The sequence below is a fragment of the Gopherus flavomarginatus genome, chromosome 5 (genome assembly GCF_025201925.1).
Source record: "Gopherus flavomarginatus isolate rGopFla2 chromosome 5, rGopFla2.mat.asm, whole genome shotgun sequence".
Lineage (NCBI taxonomy): Eukaryota > Metazoa > Chordata > Testudines > Testudinidae > Gopherus > Gopherus flavomarginatus.
In genome coordinates, this window is record NC_066621.1 from 14,907,821 (window position 1) to 14,922,529 (window position 14,709).

Sequence of the window (14,709 nt, forward strand, 5' to 3'; positions counted from 1 at the left end):
TTAATGGCTTAGTCCTTTAGTCTACGTGGTAGCAGCTTGTGCTTTGAGTATTGAAGGTCTTGCGTTCAAATGCTCTGTTGGTCCAAGTGGAGTCAGTTATACACAGGGGCACTGGAACAGTTTGTGCAGTGGGGGGTGCTGAGAGCCATTGAACCAAACTGTAAACCCTGTACATGATGGAAACTGCTTCAAGCCAGGGGTGCGGCAGTGCCAGCACCCTCAGCACCCCTAGTTCCAGCACCTCTGGTTATACAACACCTTTTGCACCTGAATAAATTTGGTTTCCTCCTCTCTTCCCTGTATAACAACTTCATTGGCATCTATAAGAGGACAGTCAGTTTCTTAGGGGACTTGAAAGGAGCAAGTTCAAGTTTAGTAGGATGCTCTTGGTTACTGTAGCAGAGGGAATTCCAGCCAGGATCATCTAACCATCAGCACACAGTCCCCGTTAGCAACAATAGCTGTGACTGGGGCCAGAGAGGGGAAACGGGGAGTCCACGTCAGTGCAACATTCCCAAGAGGCAGGCTGTCTTGCTCATTGTGGCCCTCCCACAGCGCTTGATAGATGAGCTGGGGAAGGTGTCCTGGCAGAAGGAGGTACACCTGGGATGTGAATGATGGGCTCGCTCATCGATGTCAGCAGCAGGCAGAGGAGAAGGCGGAGGAAGCTGGTTAATTTGTGTTCACACATTTAGCCTGCAACATCTCTCATTTTCTTTCTTCTCCTTCTTCTTTCCTAGAGACTTGCCTGGCTTGGAAAAAAGCTGAAGCTCAGAAATGACCCTTACAGAAGAGCCACAAACAGTATCCTGGGTGCTATGGTGGTTCAGCACAGATCCCCAGTCTCAAAGGTGCTTGATCTTGGACCGCACAGCTATCTGTGGCAGAGAGAGATTTTTGTCCCTTTACTGGGTAAAAGTTTCATTCACGAGAAAGCTGTCCCTGTCTTGCTTGAATATGTCCCCCTGGACAGACTCTGAAGGAGATTTCCAAATCAAGAGCCAGGTCCTGCCCTCAGTTTCCCTGGAGTAAGTGGGCAGCAGGATTTGGCTCTGTGTTTTCAAGTTGTCTCACTGTGGCACTGTCAACTGAAAATGAACAAGCTGTAGAGTTTTGTTAGTATCTCCCAAGCAAATGTCCTGTGTCTACAAGAAGCAGTTCCTAATACTTCTTAGACATTTTGTGCTCAGATGTGCTAGATGCCAGCATGGAGAAACCCTTAGGGAGTGGTGAAAACACAGTGGGCTTTGATTCTGCTCCCATCGATGCAAATCAGGAGTCGCTCCACTGAAATCAGTGGTGTTAGCCCAGTGGGAGAGCAGACTCATGCTCCTTATGTGTCTATATTAACTATGGGAAGTGAATTTTGCAGTTGGCCCCTTTCCTATAATGGGCTTGAATCAAAATCCCTGAACTCTATGTGAAGAGAAGTTTGGAACTGGGACCCGGATTTCAGCTTTGGAGCTCAGGTCTCTCTCTAGCATGTATGCATCCTCCAGTGGTTCTCCACCTTTCCCGTAATGGGTGCCCTCTTCCAATCTCGCCATTTAGCAATCTGCGAAAGGCAATATGACCACGACTCTCTGACACCTGTTCATGTACATGCGGTGGGTCGCAACCCCCAGGATAAGAGCCCATGTTCTCAAAGAAATTGATGTAGTTGAGAGTATGGAAAATGCCAGTGTTCAAATTGTTAACTTTTTTTGCTGGAACTGCCTCACCTAATCCAGGCATAGCCATTAGCATTAGTGTAGTGCTGCAGTTTCAAAGGTTGTCCCTGTTTTCTCCCTTCTTGTCTATACGTCTTTCCTACTTGCTGTTAAAGCCATATGGAAATTCCCTGGGTGCTGTGCCTTTCAGGAGGTGTTGCAGACAGACTCTCCTCTTCAGGTACCCTAAAATAGCCCCACTAGTTGTCACTGTGGATCCCAGAAAGTACATCTATTTCATGGCCTGATCCAAAGAACATTGAGGTCAGTAGAAACTCTCTCTTTGATTTCAGTGGGTTTGGATCAGGACCTCACTCAGGAAGGTCTTCTTGTGGTAGTGTTGGAGATGGGCTTGAACCCAACCTTCAGCTCTGAACACCCCCCGCCTTATGGCACTGGAAATCCAGATCCAACTTTAGCCCCTCAGACCCAGCTCTGGTTAATTCAGACAGCCTCAACCCTTTCACTCCTGAATCCTTTGCTGCCATCTCCAAAATGTTCAGCCCCTGAGGCTACTAGAGTTTTGCTCTTTCGATGAGGATGGTCACACAGTATTTGTAGCCCTTTCAGTCAGAATAAACTGCAGCTGCGGCGACTTTTGAGAACTGGTAGCAAGGCCTGAGCTGGGTGCATGACAGAGTCAGAAAGACTAGGGCTGTCAACATGACAGGCTAAGATGGTAGCCATGGAGATCTGAGTATCAAAGGGGTAGCTGTGTTAGTCTGGATCTGTAAAAGCAGCAAAGAATCCTGTGGCACCTTATAGACTAACAGACGTTTTGGAGCATGAGCTTTCGTGGGTGAATACCCACTTCATCAGATGCATGTCACATGACAGGCTGAGATGGTAGCCATGGAGACCTGAGTATCAAAGGGGTAGCTGTGTTAGTCTGGATCTGTAAAAGCAGCAAAGAATCCTGTGGCACCTTATAGACTAACAGACGTTTTGGAGCATGAGCTTTCGTGGGTGAATACCCACTTCGTCAGATGCATGTCACATGCATCTGACGAAGTGGGTATTCACCCACGAAAGCTCATGCTCCAGAACGTCTGTTAGTCTATAAGGTGCCACAGGATTCTTTGCCTCTTTTTATGGAGATCTGAGGAGGGATTCAAAATGGCTGCCTCAGGCAGGGCTGGTTCAGCCAGTATTGCAAAGCTGGTGGCTATAGGGAGCCGTCATGAACCCCCTCCTGCCCCAGTCATCTCTGTATGGAAAAGCCAGAGGGAAGCTCCTTGCTCATGCTTCAGGGTTCAGTGGTGTGGAGTAGAAGCTGCTTTGTACTGAATGAGAACCCAGTGGGGAACACTTGGTCCCCCTAGAGAATTGAGGGGCCTCCCCCTTTAATATGTCCCTGGTTAGGGTAAATTGCTGGCTCTCTGCCTCCTCCTGTGTAACAGAAAACCTCCATTCACTTGCTCCCTCAACAAACCCATTGCACCAGTTCTGGATACATTTCCTAAGGCCCGATTCCCACCATGGAATGGAACCAAGCCCTCAGAATCTGTCAGGGCAGAGGATGGGTAGTGGGAAAAGGTCATGTGCTAAATCTAGTGGATGGGGTCTGGGGAGGGGGACAAGTGAATGACATTGCATGGAACTGTCAACAGGCCTTCACTGCAGCCAGCCAAAGGCTTTGAGGACAATGTTATTAATATTAAACCAAAAATAGTAATTGGGGCAAAATCACCGTTTCTTTCTAAAGATCAAACATGGAGGATCGGGGCACAGAGTGCCTTAGAATGGTGGTGCCAGAGATTATTAATGCTGTAACTCTGATGCAAAATCTTGCCCGGTAGGGTCTCTGAGGAATGTTGTTGCCTGCTCCCCTTTAGGAAGGGCAGACAGGTAAATCTTTAGGGGCCAGATCCATGGCCAGTGTAAATCAGAGGAGACTCGTTGACTTCAATGGAGCTATGTAGATTTACACCATCTGAGGATCTGGCCCTGAAAAGAATAAGTTGAGCTAACTCAGAAAACAAATCCTTTCCCCTACTTATAAAACTCACTGACCTTTCCAGCTCTCAGACCGCTGCTGCGAGACCGGATTTACGCTTGACAAACAGAGCTGTGTGTGCTGGTGACAAGCTCTTCTTTTGGGAAGATTTGCTAGCTTGGCCAGCTACCAAAACCAACATGGCCCTTATTTTATTGTCTTATCTGAAGGGTTTAGCGTGAAACCTCTGCCCAGCAAGGATGACCAATAAAAGGAGACACATGAGATCTTCTCCTGGGGTATAAGCAGAGCAACGAATTAAGCAGCTTTAAATAATCTTCATCGGGTGCCAGTAGTCGGGGTTGCTCTAGGAGATGGTTCAGTCACTTCAAACACGAAACAGCTGGTAGCGGACCATAGCAACGAGTCCAACTGCACCTGATCTTGCTTAGTGAGTCAGTCTGGAAAGTTCACATTCTGAGAAGTACTGTATTTTCCCCATGGAGCATGAAGAAGATACTCACACAAGGTGCTGTCTGGTTCATGCACATGAAGGATCAAGCATAGGGAAAGGACCCAACACTGAAAGCATTGGGGTCACACTCCAGATGTATATGGCCCAGATGTCTTTTTTTTTCTCAGTGAACTTTGGCATGTCTGAGCCAACTTGTGATGGTGACCATTTTGCTACTGCTTGATGCATTACAGAAGCCGATCACTGGAGGCTGTTGGTCTTGTTTTCATCTCATTTCAATGGTGGCAGAACGTTTAGCAGAAGACTGAAATTTAGGCTTAGTCTGGGTATCTAAATCCCCTAGGAGGTTTAGCAAATGGTCATGTTTAAATATTAAACATTACAGGCCAAATCTTGGGGTCTCTCACCCAGGAAAAGCTTTCACTGGGTCAACAGTTCACTGGAATGGAGCATTTTCAAATTCTATTGGCTCCAGAGAGAGCCAAAGGTGCTCAATATCCCTCAGGATATTGCCCCTTGACTGGGTGTTTTGCCTGAGTAAAGATTTCAGGATTTGGCCCTAAAATTCTTTCCGATCATTGACGCCATAATAAAGCAGAAGGAAAAGTGATGCAGAGGATGAATTCTGCCCCTGAGCATCTCTAGATGCCAATATCACAAATGGGTGCTCTATTCTGCAAGCTGACAGCAATAGGAAACATGATTTTTAAAGAAAACTGGCTACAGCCATATTCTGGGTAGGGATATGCCTGTGCAGCTCCCACCAATGCCAATGGGAGCCCAATATATGTGTCTAAAGCCAGGATACAGTTGGATATTTCCTAGCACAGTTCTGAGTTTCTGCACAGCAAGAAGTGCTTGGCAGCCTATGAACTTTCATTCTGTTTTCTGCACTGAGCAAGGTCAGGGTAGTTGTTTTGACTCATCTCCATTCATTTTCATCAAGGTCAGCTCACCTCGTGCTCAGCTGATTGCGTAACACACTGTGAGCTGTTATTGCTCTCCATGGATACCAGAGACTATCTTTACTGGCCTTCTACTTATACAGAGCAAGAAGAGCTACCTCTTTAGCGCAAGTGGCAGGGACTTGTGCATTTGGTGCTGATGGACACAAATTCAATCCCTATTTAGGACCAATGTATGTGTGGGTACAGTCCTTGTTCATCGCAGCTATAAGCTATAGCAGCTATTCTGGCAGCAGAAGTTTGTCCCAACTGAAGATCAGTTGGCCGCAAGTCCCTGAGACCTTTCAAATTCCTTTGGGTCGAAGTCAGAGGCAGGAGATTTGCAGATGATCACAGTCTGTATCCTTTTTAGTAAGTTGGACCCCATGTAAGCTAAGAATACTAATGTTTTCTCCAGTGCGGTGAGTTTTAATTGTTTAATGGAGCACTAGGTGAATAGCCAAGAACATAGGCTGCTATGAGCCTTTGATTATGGAGCCATCATGGCTTCTTAGTTAAGGTTCCAAAATTAATACACATACCCTGAGATTCTGTAAAGAGCTAACAGCTTTACTGAATGTATCCAGCTTGGCTGGAGGTTTATACAGCACTAATTAAATGCTCCTGAAATGGGTCTTATGTAAAAACTGGTATGGGTGCTTCAGAGGTTTTCTCTCTATTGTGGTTGTTCCAAAATCTGGTCTGGATGGAGGAGGGGGAATCTTTCCAGGACAATACGGTAACCTATTGAATATATATTGCAGACCACCGTATATCTGCTGAATTTATCTCACCTCAAGAATTGCACCTGCCTCCAGCAAAGAGCTTCCTAGCTAGGCATGGATGAATATAGTATGTAAAATATATCTAGACACACACACACACACACACACATATATAAAATTGAAAATGCAATAAATTACACAAGTACAATATGAATGTTTAAAACTAAAGCTGCAGTTATTTTTAAAGAGAACTTTCCATGTATGTGGATAGATAGCTCCCAAAGTAATAGTATGTTATCCACAGTGGCTCTAAGCAAAATTATTTGCTCCTGACTTGACCCCTGTGGTGCTCATAAATGGCTTGTGGCGCTTCTTGATTCTCCTATCGTAATGACTTGACCTCTAGGTTGATGGCTGAAGGTTCCTTCATCTACACTTCATTTCCCAACAGGTTCCAGCCCGGCGCTTTTCTGCAGCGAACCTGTCAACAGTCTGAACTTCCAAGCAGTTTGCTCTTTGCTAATTGCCCAGGCTGGGAGTGGGGGCTGCCAGCTAACTTCCACATGACAAGGTTGCAGTGGGCAAAAAGTTAGATTTTTTCCTCCCCAGTGGCAGCATTTTATTAGGACACCAGACTCTTCCAAAACTGTGAAAGCTGGAAAGCTGACAGCTCTTGTCAAAGCACAAATGAGCTCCCCTCTCTCTTCCTCTTCCTCACCCACATACTCGCACAAACCCTGGCATTTTTATAAGTATATATAAGAAGCATTTTGCTTCAGTGGCCATACTTGTGTAACATGCTTTATGCTGCTTGTCCATCTGGCTTCCACCTTTCCACCTCAGAGGTGACAGCATTTCAGTGGGGCTATAGAAATGTAAATCTTAATACTACTACTAATAATAAATTAATAACAATGACAAACTATTACAGAGCTATTCATCTATAAATCTCAAAGCACTTTACAAAGGAAGGGAAGCATCATTACCTCCATGCTACTGAGGGGGAAACTGAGGCTCAGAGCAGGGAAGTGACCTGCCCAAAGCCACCCAGGGAGTCAGTGGCAGAGGCAGGAAAATAACCCAGGTGTCCTGACTCCCAGTTGTCCCTGTGAAGCTCTTTTGGATTCTTTGGGTGAAAAGGGTGCTGTAGAAAAAGTAAGGTTATTTTTCTCTTTTTATGACACATTTGCTTTAATATCACTTCCAGCCACCCCGAATTCTCTGTATAATTCTCCCCATTATAACAGGAGTCTGAACTGTAATGTAACTCCCCAGAACAGTTTCAAAGAGAAGAGTTCTATGCTAGCTACCATCATTGTTCCTCGGAAAATGAATGTTATGCTCCTGAAAGATGCATTTGTTCCCACCAGAAATAATCCATCTCTAATCCTATTACAGTGAAGGAAACCATCCAAGTTTCTCTAAATGAGAATGGAAGGATATATTTGAAACAGGCAAATCTGCTCATCTCTGCAATGCAGCAAGCACTGATGTGCGAAACTCCATTGCTACACACCCCACTAGTTGCCTGCAGCCCCTGCCCATGACCAGCTTTTCAGATGACCCAGTGGGGACCTATGAATTTAGCAAGGTGATGTGCTCATGGGAATTTAGGAAACCAAATATGCAGCCCCCTTTCCCCATCCAATTCTTTCTGGGCAGTTGGCAAAATGTATTTTAAGTTAAAGGGCCAGACGCTCCACTGGTATAAATCAGCATAGCTCCAATGACGCCAATTTACTAGAGCTGAGGATCTGGCCCAAAATGTCGAAATTAAAAGGCAAACCAGCATTGCTTTATCTTGACAGTAGAGAGTCTGTAGTAGCGCTGATGGTTTAGTCAAGGGGGAAACAGCTTTAATGATCAAAATAACCAGAGCGGTGCCTTGGGCTAACTCCCAACAGAGGCAGTGTATCCTCTTTATAAATATTGGCCTACTTTGGAGCCAGAGAGTCTCCAGATGTTTATTTGCATGACAGTAAGTGGGTAGGGTACCAAAAAATTGTGTGTGTGTGTGCATGGTGGGGTTTCATCCCAAGTTGTTTTGTTTTTTATCAGCAGATGATCTCTTGACAGAGGTGGTCTTGCCAAGGGAACTTTCACTGCATTTATTTAAGATGAAGGAAATATTTGTGCAGTGAATTGGAAGGGTACAGAACATGCACAAAGAATGAAGCCAAGAAAAAAGCTGCAGCTTGAACTCTTGTGTAACATATTCCTGAAAGTCTTACTGAAGATGTGCAAGAAGTACAGGGATATAGCCTAATCCAGCCTTTCTCAATCTGTGGGTCAGGACCCCAGAGTGGCTTGCCACCCCATTTTAATGGGGTCGCCAGAGCTGGCATTAGACTTTCAGGGGTTAGGGGCCGAAGCCCAAACCCCACCATCTGGGCCCAAAACCCAAGGACTTCATCCCTTAGTAGTGGGGGTGAACCCCCACCTAGAGCTGAAGCCCTTGGGCTTTGGCTCCCCGGCCCAGAACAGTGGAGCTCGTTCTTTGCCCCCACATCTGGGGCAGCTGGGCTCAGGTGAGCTCAGGCTTCAATGCTCCCTCCTGGGGACATGTAGTAATTATTGTTGTCAGAAGGGGGTCACAATGCAATGAAGTTTGAGAACACCTGGCCTAATCTAATCTGCTACACATGCCCACATGTCTACAATATATCAAGCTGGAATCTCTTTTTTTTTTGTAAACTCCACAATAGGATTTAAGTCTTCATTCCACCAGAACACTTTGCAAACACAAGCTTTTGGCATTTAATTGGATTGGAACAGTATCAGTGTTTTGTTTATTACAGCCAGAGTGATTTCTGCATTCCAGTGTGTATCCAATTTCTTTTAAGATTATCTAACCAAAGGTGCCATTTTCTTTCTTGCACTTCTAGGGTGCTCTGGTGGGATTATGTTATTTTAAATGCACTTTACTCCCCCCTGTTGAGTTGGTGGCCCCAGTTATCTTGCTCTTTATGATTATGCACAGAACATCTGTAGTAGTTAGGTGTGAAGAAATCAGACATCAGCACACCACTGTCTCCTCTGATACCTTCTGTAACTGACAAGATCCTCCAGTGAGTTCTTTGACCAATATTTCAAAAGTGACTAGTGATTTTGGGTCCCCAGCTTGAGTCACTTTAATGAGTGCTGAGATCCAGAGGGTGAATGCTCAGCACTTGCTGAAAATCAGGCTCCGATAAGGTATCTCTAGATGGGCATTCAGAATCACTAGTCACTTTAGAAAATTCCTCTGCCCCGCCCCATCCTCACTCATCAGCAGAATAGCCTTCCTGGCCCATATCTTGCAGTCCTTTGCATTGAGCTGAACAGGAATTTTGCCCTGAACAAGAACTGCAGGATCCAGACCATTATTTGTATCTCTTTAAGGGTAAAAAGACAGTTGCTTAAATACAATGTATATTCATTGAATGTATCTGTATAGAATTTGCACAGCCACTTTGTAAAGCAGGGTGAGCACATGGGTAACGTACTCATGGACTTAAACCACTGATAATTAAACAATCCTCACTATGAAGTTTATTATATGTATAGATTTATACGTAGGGTCACATTTCACTCTCATTTATGCGGTGTAAATGCAGAGAGTCTGTCTGTGTGTTCAAATGTCACAAACAAACAAACAAACGAATAAAAACCAACGTGTAGTACAGAGATGGGCCTGAACTAACCCCTTGGATCTAAGCACCCCAAAACTTCCACCAGGTTTGGGGATGTTGGGGGGGCCTCAGACCCATCTCTAGTGTAAAGGCATGTAAACAAAATGCAGAACAAAGCAAGGATATAGTCACAGAAGATGCAACACTACGGCCCTGACTCACCCAGCAAAGCATATGCATAAATTTAAGCTTGTTCTAAAAAGCTTTACTGGATTGGATCCTAAAATACAACGGGCCTAATTCACCTCTAATGTAACCCCATTGTTCTTCAGTGAAATGTACATTTACCCACACATTTAAAGGTACAGGACTGTCGTTGCAATGTATTAAGTGTCTCCCTATTCCTTTTTTCTTTCACTGTCTGGATTCCATCATAAAGGGACCTAACCAGACATGTTCCTCAGGAGTCTCCCAGCCTCAGTAGCCATGGAAACCAGCTATTTTTAGTCTGTTTTTCAAGATGCCAATAAATGACTTTTCTCTACTTTGGAAAGACAGAGGACCCGGTCAGCCTCATGTATTAATGCATGGTAACTTAGTGTCTTAAAAAGCCATGCAAACGTCTTGTAAAGTACTGTATATTTAAGATGAAAAATAAATGTGAAACTTGTTAATAGGAGAGCATATAAACATGCACAGTAGATTATTCACTTACTATTATATTTCCTATCTAAGAAAAATATTTGTAATACTTTTTAGAGCACACGCTTTAGAGTATAGATTTTATAGATGTCTGGAGAGAAAGAGTATTTTTGGTACATGACATGTTTTGCTTTCTCCTTTTTCAAGCTGCTTGCTTAATTCCTGCCCCAGACATACATTGGCAGTGTTTGGAAATTAAATCAATGCCTATGAGAATGCAATCCTATTAAAAATCCCTAAACAATGACTTTGTTTTCTAGGATTTCATTCATGTTTGAAGCTGGCGGCTTTTTAAACAGGATTCAGAAACAAATTTGTATGATTAATTATCAGGCTGCATTTTAATGAGTGACAGCGGCTTAGCATTCTACAGCCAAATTCAATATGCAAAGGGAAATAAATGTAGCGGGATAGAGGATCTGTTTCCTTGAGGGTTTTCTTAAAACCAGTCACATCTGCAGGAATTATTTAGGTTCTGGACTTGCAATGCAATGCAATGTAATGGGGCAGGCCTTTGCACCCATGCAGAGCCCCATTGACTTCAGTGGTACAATAATACTGGCACAAAAGTCCACCCACATAGATCACATTGCAGGACTGAGGCCTTGGTGGTATTTTCCCACTTACTGGTATGACTTGATTAAAATTATGCATATATACCTTGTACAGTATTTTTGAATACCCTAACCTTATACACCCTTCCTACAGATCACACAAGCCTTGTGGCAGGAAAACTCTGGTACGGCAACGGTGCTGTACAGGCCACCCTTCATAGACTGTCTGATCCTGCATAGGGCTGAATGTCTTCTGCAAGGTGCTGCCTCTCAGCTCCCACTCAGGGCCAGGCCACCGAGAGCAGGTTTGGGCCCCGGTGGAAAAAAAAAATTGGGCCCCCCAACAAGGGCAGACTGGCCCCTTCCGGACCGCTAGGCCCCGGTAATTTGTACCAGCTTCCCCCCCAACCCCCCCTTCGTCGGCCCTGCTCCCACTGACTTCAGCGGGAGCTGAAGGCACACTCTGGATCTTGCAGGAAGTACTGAGGATACCTTGCAGCATTGACGCCATAGAAACAAAGAGCCAGATCCTCAGCTGGTGTAAATCAATGTAGCAGGATGATCTGGCTCACTCACTCCAGCATTGGTAGCTGGGCTAGGAAAACCATCCTGGAATCAGATCAATAAAACTCTCGCACGTGATGATGACCAAAGTGATTTTCTTTATACACTTAACAGGTATCCTAGGGCTATATATACATGGAGCCCATATCTAGTTTACAAGACTGTATTATAAATTATAGATGCATATCATGTCTATATCTTGCACTGAAATACCTGCCTATTGATCTGCCTCCTGCTGATTAATTTTCTTTACTGACTAGTCTCTTTTTTGGAAGCAGCTAACTGGCTTTCTTTCTGTTCTTTTGTATGTCTCTGAAATCTATGCACCTGGAGTAAGCACTTTCTTGTTCTAACTGTAAAAGCATGACTAGGAAAGCAGGTATGTTAATTGCTGTAATAAAGAGACTTTAAAATATCCCTTTGCAGTAGATGAATTACATTTTCCATGTTGTTGATACTTCTTTATTATTACTGAGATCAATGACTCGACACCAACAGGCTATTGCAAACATAACCAAGCAAAAGGAGTACAAATGTGGCACTTACAGATGGTGGGAAAGAGAATACAAAGAGTAAGGTTGAAAAGAGAACATTAAAGAGAGTGCAAATGGGGTCATTAAGATTACAGTCAAAATTAATCATTTGCTCCTTATTATCCTGACTCATATGAAAACAAAATAAGGTGTCACTCAATCAACTTAATGGCAGATAACATTAAATCTAGAGGTCGCACTCTTTGTTGTTTATATAGGCCAACCTGTGCAAAGAAACACCCCTTCACATGCTGTGTGAGGTGCAAAACTGGGGAGCATTTTGGAAGTGGCTGTTTTGAATCCTGAGGGAACTGTACTGCCAAAGTGGACAAGGGGCCCCACGGGACTCCAACAGAGGTTTTATTCTTCCAAGGATATCTCCCGATCTGTGGGGTTTCCTGTATGCATGTTGGGGCACCTGAGGCTCAGAAAGGCCTGTCCCCTTCCCAAGCCCCCCAGATACTTTGCAAACTCCCTGGACCTGATTCTCCACTGTCTTGTACCTTATTTAACCATTTATTTTGCGCAAAGCAGGTGTAAAACGTCAGCAGTGACATAAAGGCCTGATCCAAAGCCCATTGAATTATGTTGGCCTTTGGATCAGTCCTTCTGTGAGTGGAGAATTCCAGTCAGGTAGCATTTTACAGCCATTTTGGATGTGTCAATGGCTATTTTTTGCTCTGTGTTAGTACAGCACCTAGCACAACGGGGGCCTGGTCTATGACTGGGTCTTTTAGGCATTACTGCAACACAAATAATAAATAATAAATAGGGCTGTCGATTAATCACAGTTAATTCATGTGATTAAGTCAAAAAAATTAATCACAATTTAAAAAAATGTATCGCTACTAATTGCACTTGTAATCTCACTGTTAGACAACAAAATACTATTTGAAATTTATTCAATATTTTTGGATGTTTTTCTATATTTTCAAATATATTGATCTCAATTACAACACAGAATACAACGTGCTCACTTTCTATTATTATTTTTTATTACAAATATTTGCACTGTAAAAACGATAAAGATATCATTTTTTTCATTTTGCCTCATACAAGTACTGTAGTGCAATCTCTTTTTTGTGAAAATTGCAGGAGGCCGCACCCCAAACCCCTGTCCCCTCCCAGAGCCAGCACCCCAAACCTTCTCCTGCACCCCAACCCCCTGCCCCAACCCTGACCCCCTCCCAGAGCCAGCACCTTCTACCCCCTCCTGCACCCCCACACTCTGCCTCAGCCCAGAGCCCTGTCCTGCACCCAAACTCCCTCCTAGAGCTTACACCCCTCATCCCCTCCTGCACCCCAATTCCCTGCCTCAGGCTCAGCCTGGAGCCCCCACCTACACTGTGAACCCCTCAGCCCCAGTCCAGAGCCCGCACCCCCTCCTGAACCCCAACTCCCTGCCCCAGCCCAGTGAAAGTGAATGAGGGTGGGAATGGAGTGAGTGGGGTGGGGCTTCGGGGAAAGGGCGGGGTAGATCCTGGGTTGACCTTAAATTCAAAAAGTGATCTTGAGTGTAAGAAGTTGGAGAACACTGCTTTAGAGCCTACAAGTCCACTCAGTCCTACTTCTTGTTCAGCCAATCGCTAAGACAAAGAAGTTTGTTCATTTATGGGACATAATGCTGCCTGCTTCTTATTTACAATGTCACCTGAAAGTGAGAACAGGCATTTGCATGGCACTTCTGTAGCTGCCATTGCAAGGTATTTACATGCCAGATATACTAAACATTTGCATGCCCCTTCATGCTTCAACCATCCTTCCAGAGGACATGCTTCCATGCTGATAACGCTTGTTAGGAAAGAAAAGCGTTAATTAAATCTGTGACTGAACTCCTTGGGAGAGAACTGTATGTCTCCTGCTCTGTTTAATCCGCATTCTGCCATATATTTCAGGTTACAGAAATCTCAAATGATGACCTAAGTTCCCTCTAAGCTGCATGGCCGCACGGCCATGCAGAGGCCTATAGAGCGCTGCACAGGCACTCAGGCTGCAGCGGGGAGAGATGCCTCTCCCCCAGCCCTGGACCTGCTGCAGCCGGGACAAAGATGCTCCTCCACTGGCCCCAACCCAGCCCCATCCCGGACCTGCCACTGCTGGGGCAGCAGCATCCCTCCCCCGGACTCCACCCAGCCTGGACCGGACCTGCTGTTGCCAGGGAAGAGGCACCTATCCTGCAACCCCAGTCCTGGAGCTGCTGCCTTTTCCCCCCAGATGAGGTGCTGCTGCAGGGACAGAAATATGAGGGGAGTCCTCTCTCCCCGCTGTAGCCCTGGGGCAGCCTGCACCACAAACCACTCATCCCTAGCTCCACCCCAGAGCCTGCACCTCCAGCCAGACCCCCTTACCCTCCCCCACACCCAATCCTCTGCAGCAGCAGTGAGCCCCCTCCCTCACCGTGAACCCCTCATCCATGGCCCCACCCCAGAGCCCTCACCCCAACCCTCTGCCCCAGCCCTGAGCCCCCTCCCATACTCCAAACCCCTCAGCCCCATTCCCACCACATGAATTTTGTTATGTGCACCAATATGGAGGTGACGAGATAAAAATAAGAAGAGCTAAAAATAGAGTAGCAGGACTTGCACCAAGACAAATAAGGATCCTGCCAAGTGTCACTCATTTCAAAGAATAAAAATATCTAGATCCCAAAGCAGGTCAGTATCATCATCCCCATTTTACAGATGGGGAACCTGAGGCACAGAGCAAGTAAAGTGACTTTCCCAAGGTCCCTCAGCCGACCAGTGGCAGAGCCAGGACTAAAACTCAAGTCTCCTGCGTGCCAGTCTGTTGCACTATAAAGTAATCCATGCTGCTTGTCTCTATAGGCACAGGTCCAGCAAAAACTAGCCACCTAGTAAAGATAGGTTCTTAAAGGCTGAGTAAATTGTACAAGAAACTTTGGCGATGTGAGAAGAACTTGGGGACGGCCTACAAAAGGTGAGTCTTAGTGCAGGCT

General features: G+C 45.2%; 2 protein-coding genes across 5 annotated transcripts in view; one reads left to right on the plus strand and one right to left on the minus strand.

Moving 5' to 3' along the window:
• BLACAT1 (BLACAT1 overlapping LEMD1 locus) overlaps positions 1 to 6,024 on the plus strand; it is a 60,988-nt gene extending 54,964 nt beyond the window's left edge. For all 4 annotated transcript variants that reach the window (XM_050955634.1, XM_050955636.1, XM_050955637.1 and 1 more), the window contains exon 3: positions 741 to 6,024. The gene's annotated coding sequence lies outside the window, so the exon portion shown is untranslated. The remainder of the gene's footprint in view (positions 1 to 740) is intronic.
• The window catches only part of CDK18 (cyclin dependent kinase 18), a 174,030-nt gene that overhangs the window by 156,653 nt on the left and 2,668 nt on the right, over positions 1 to 14,709 (minus strand). The window lies entirely within an intron of this gene.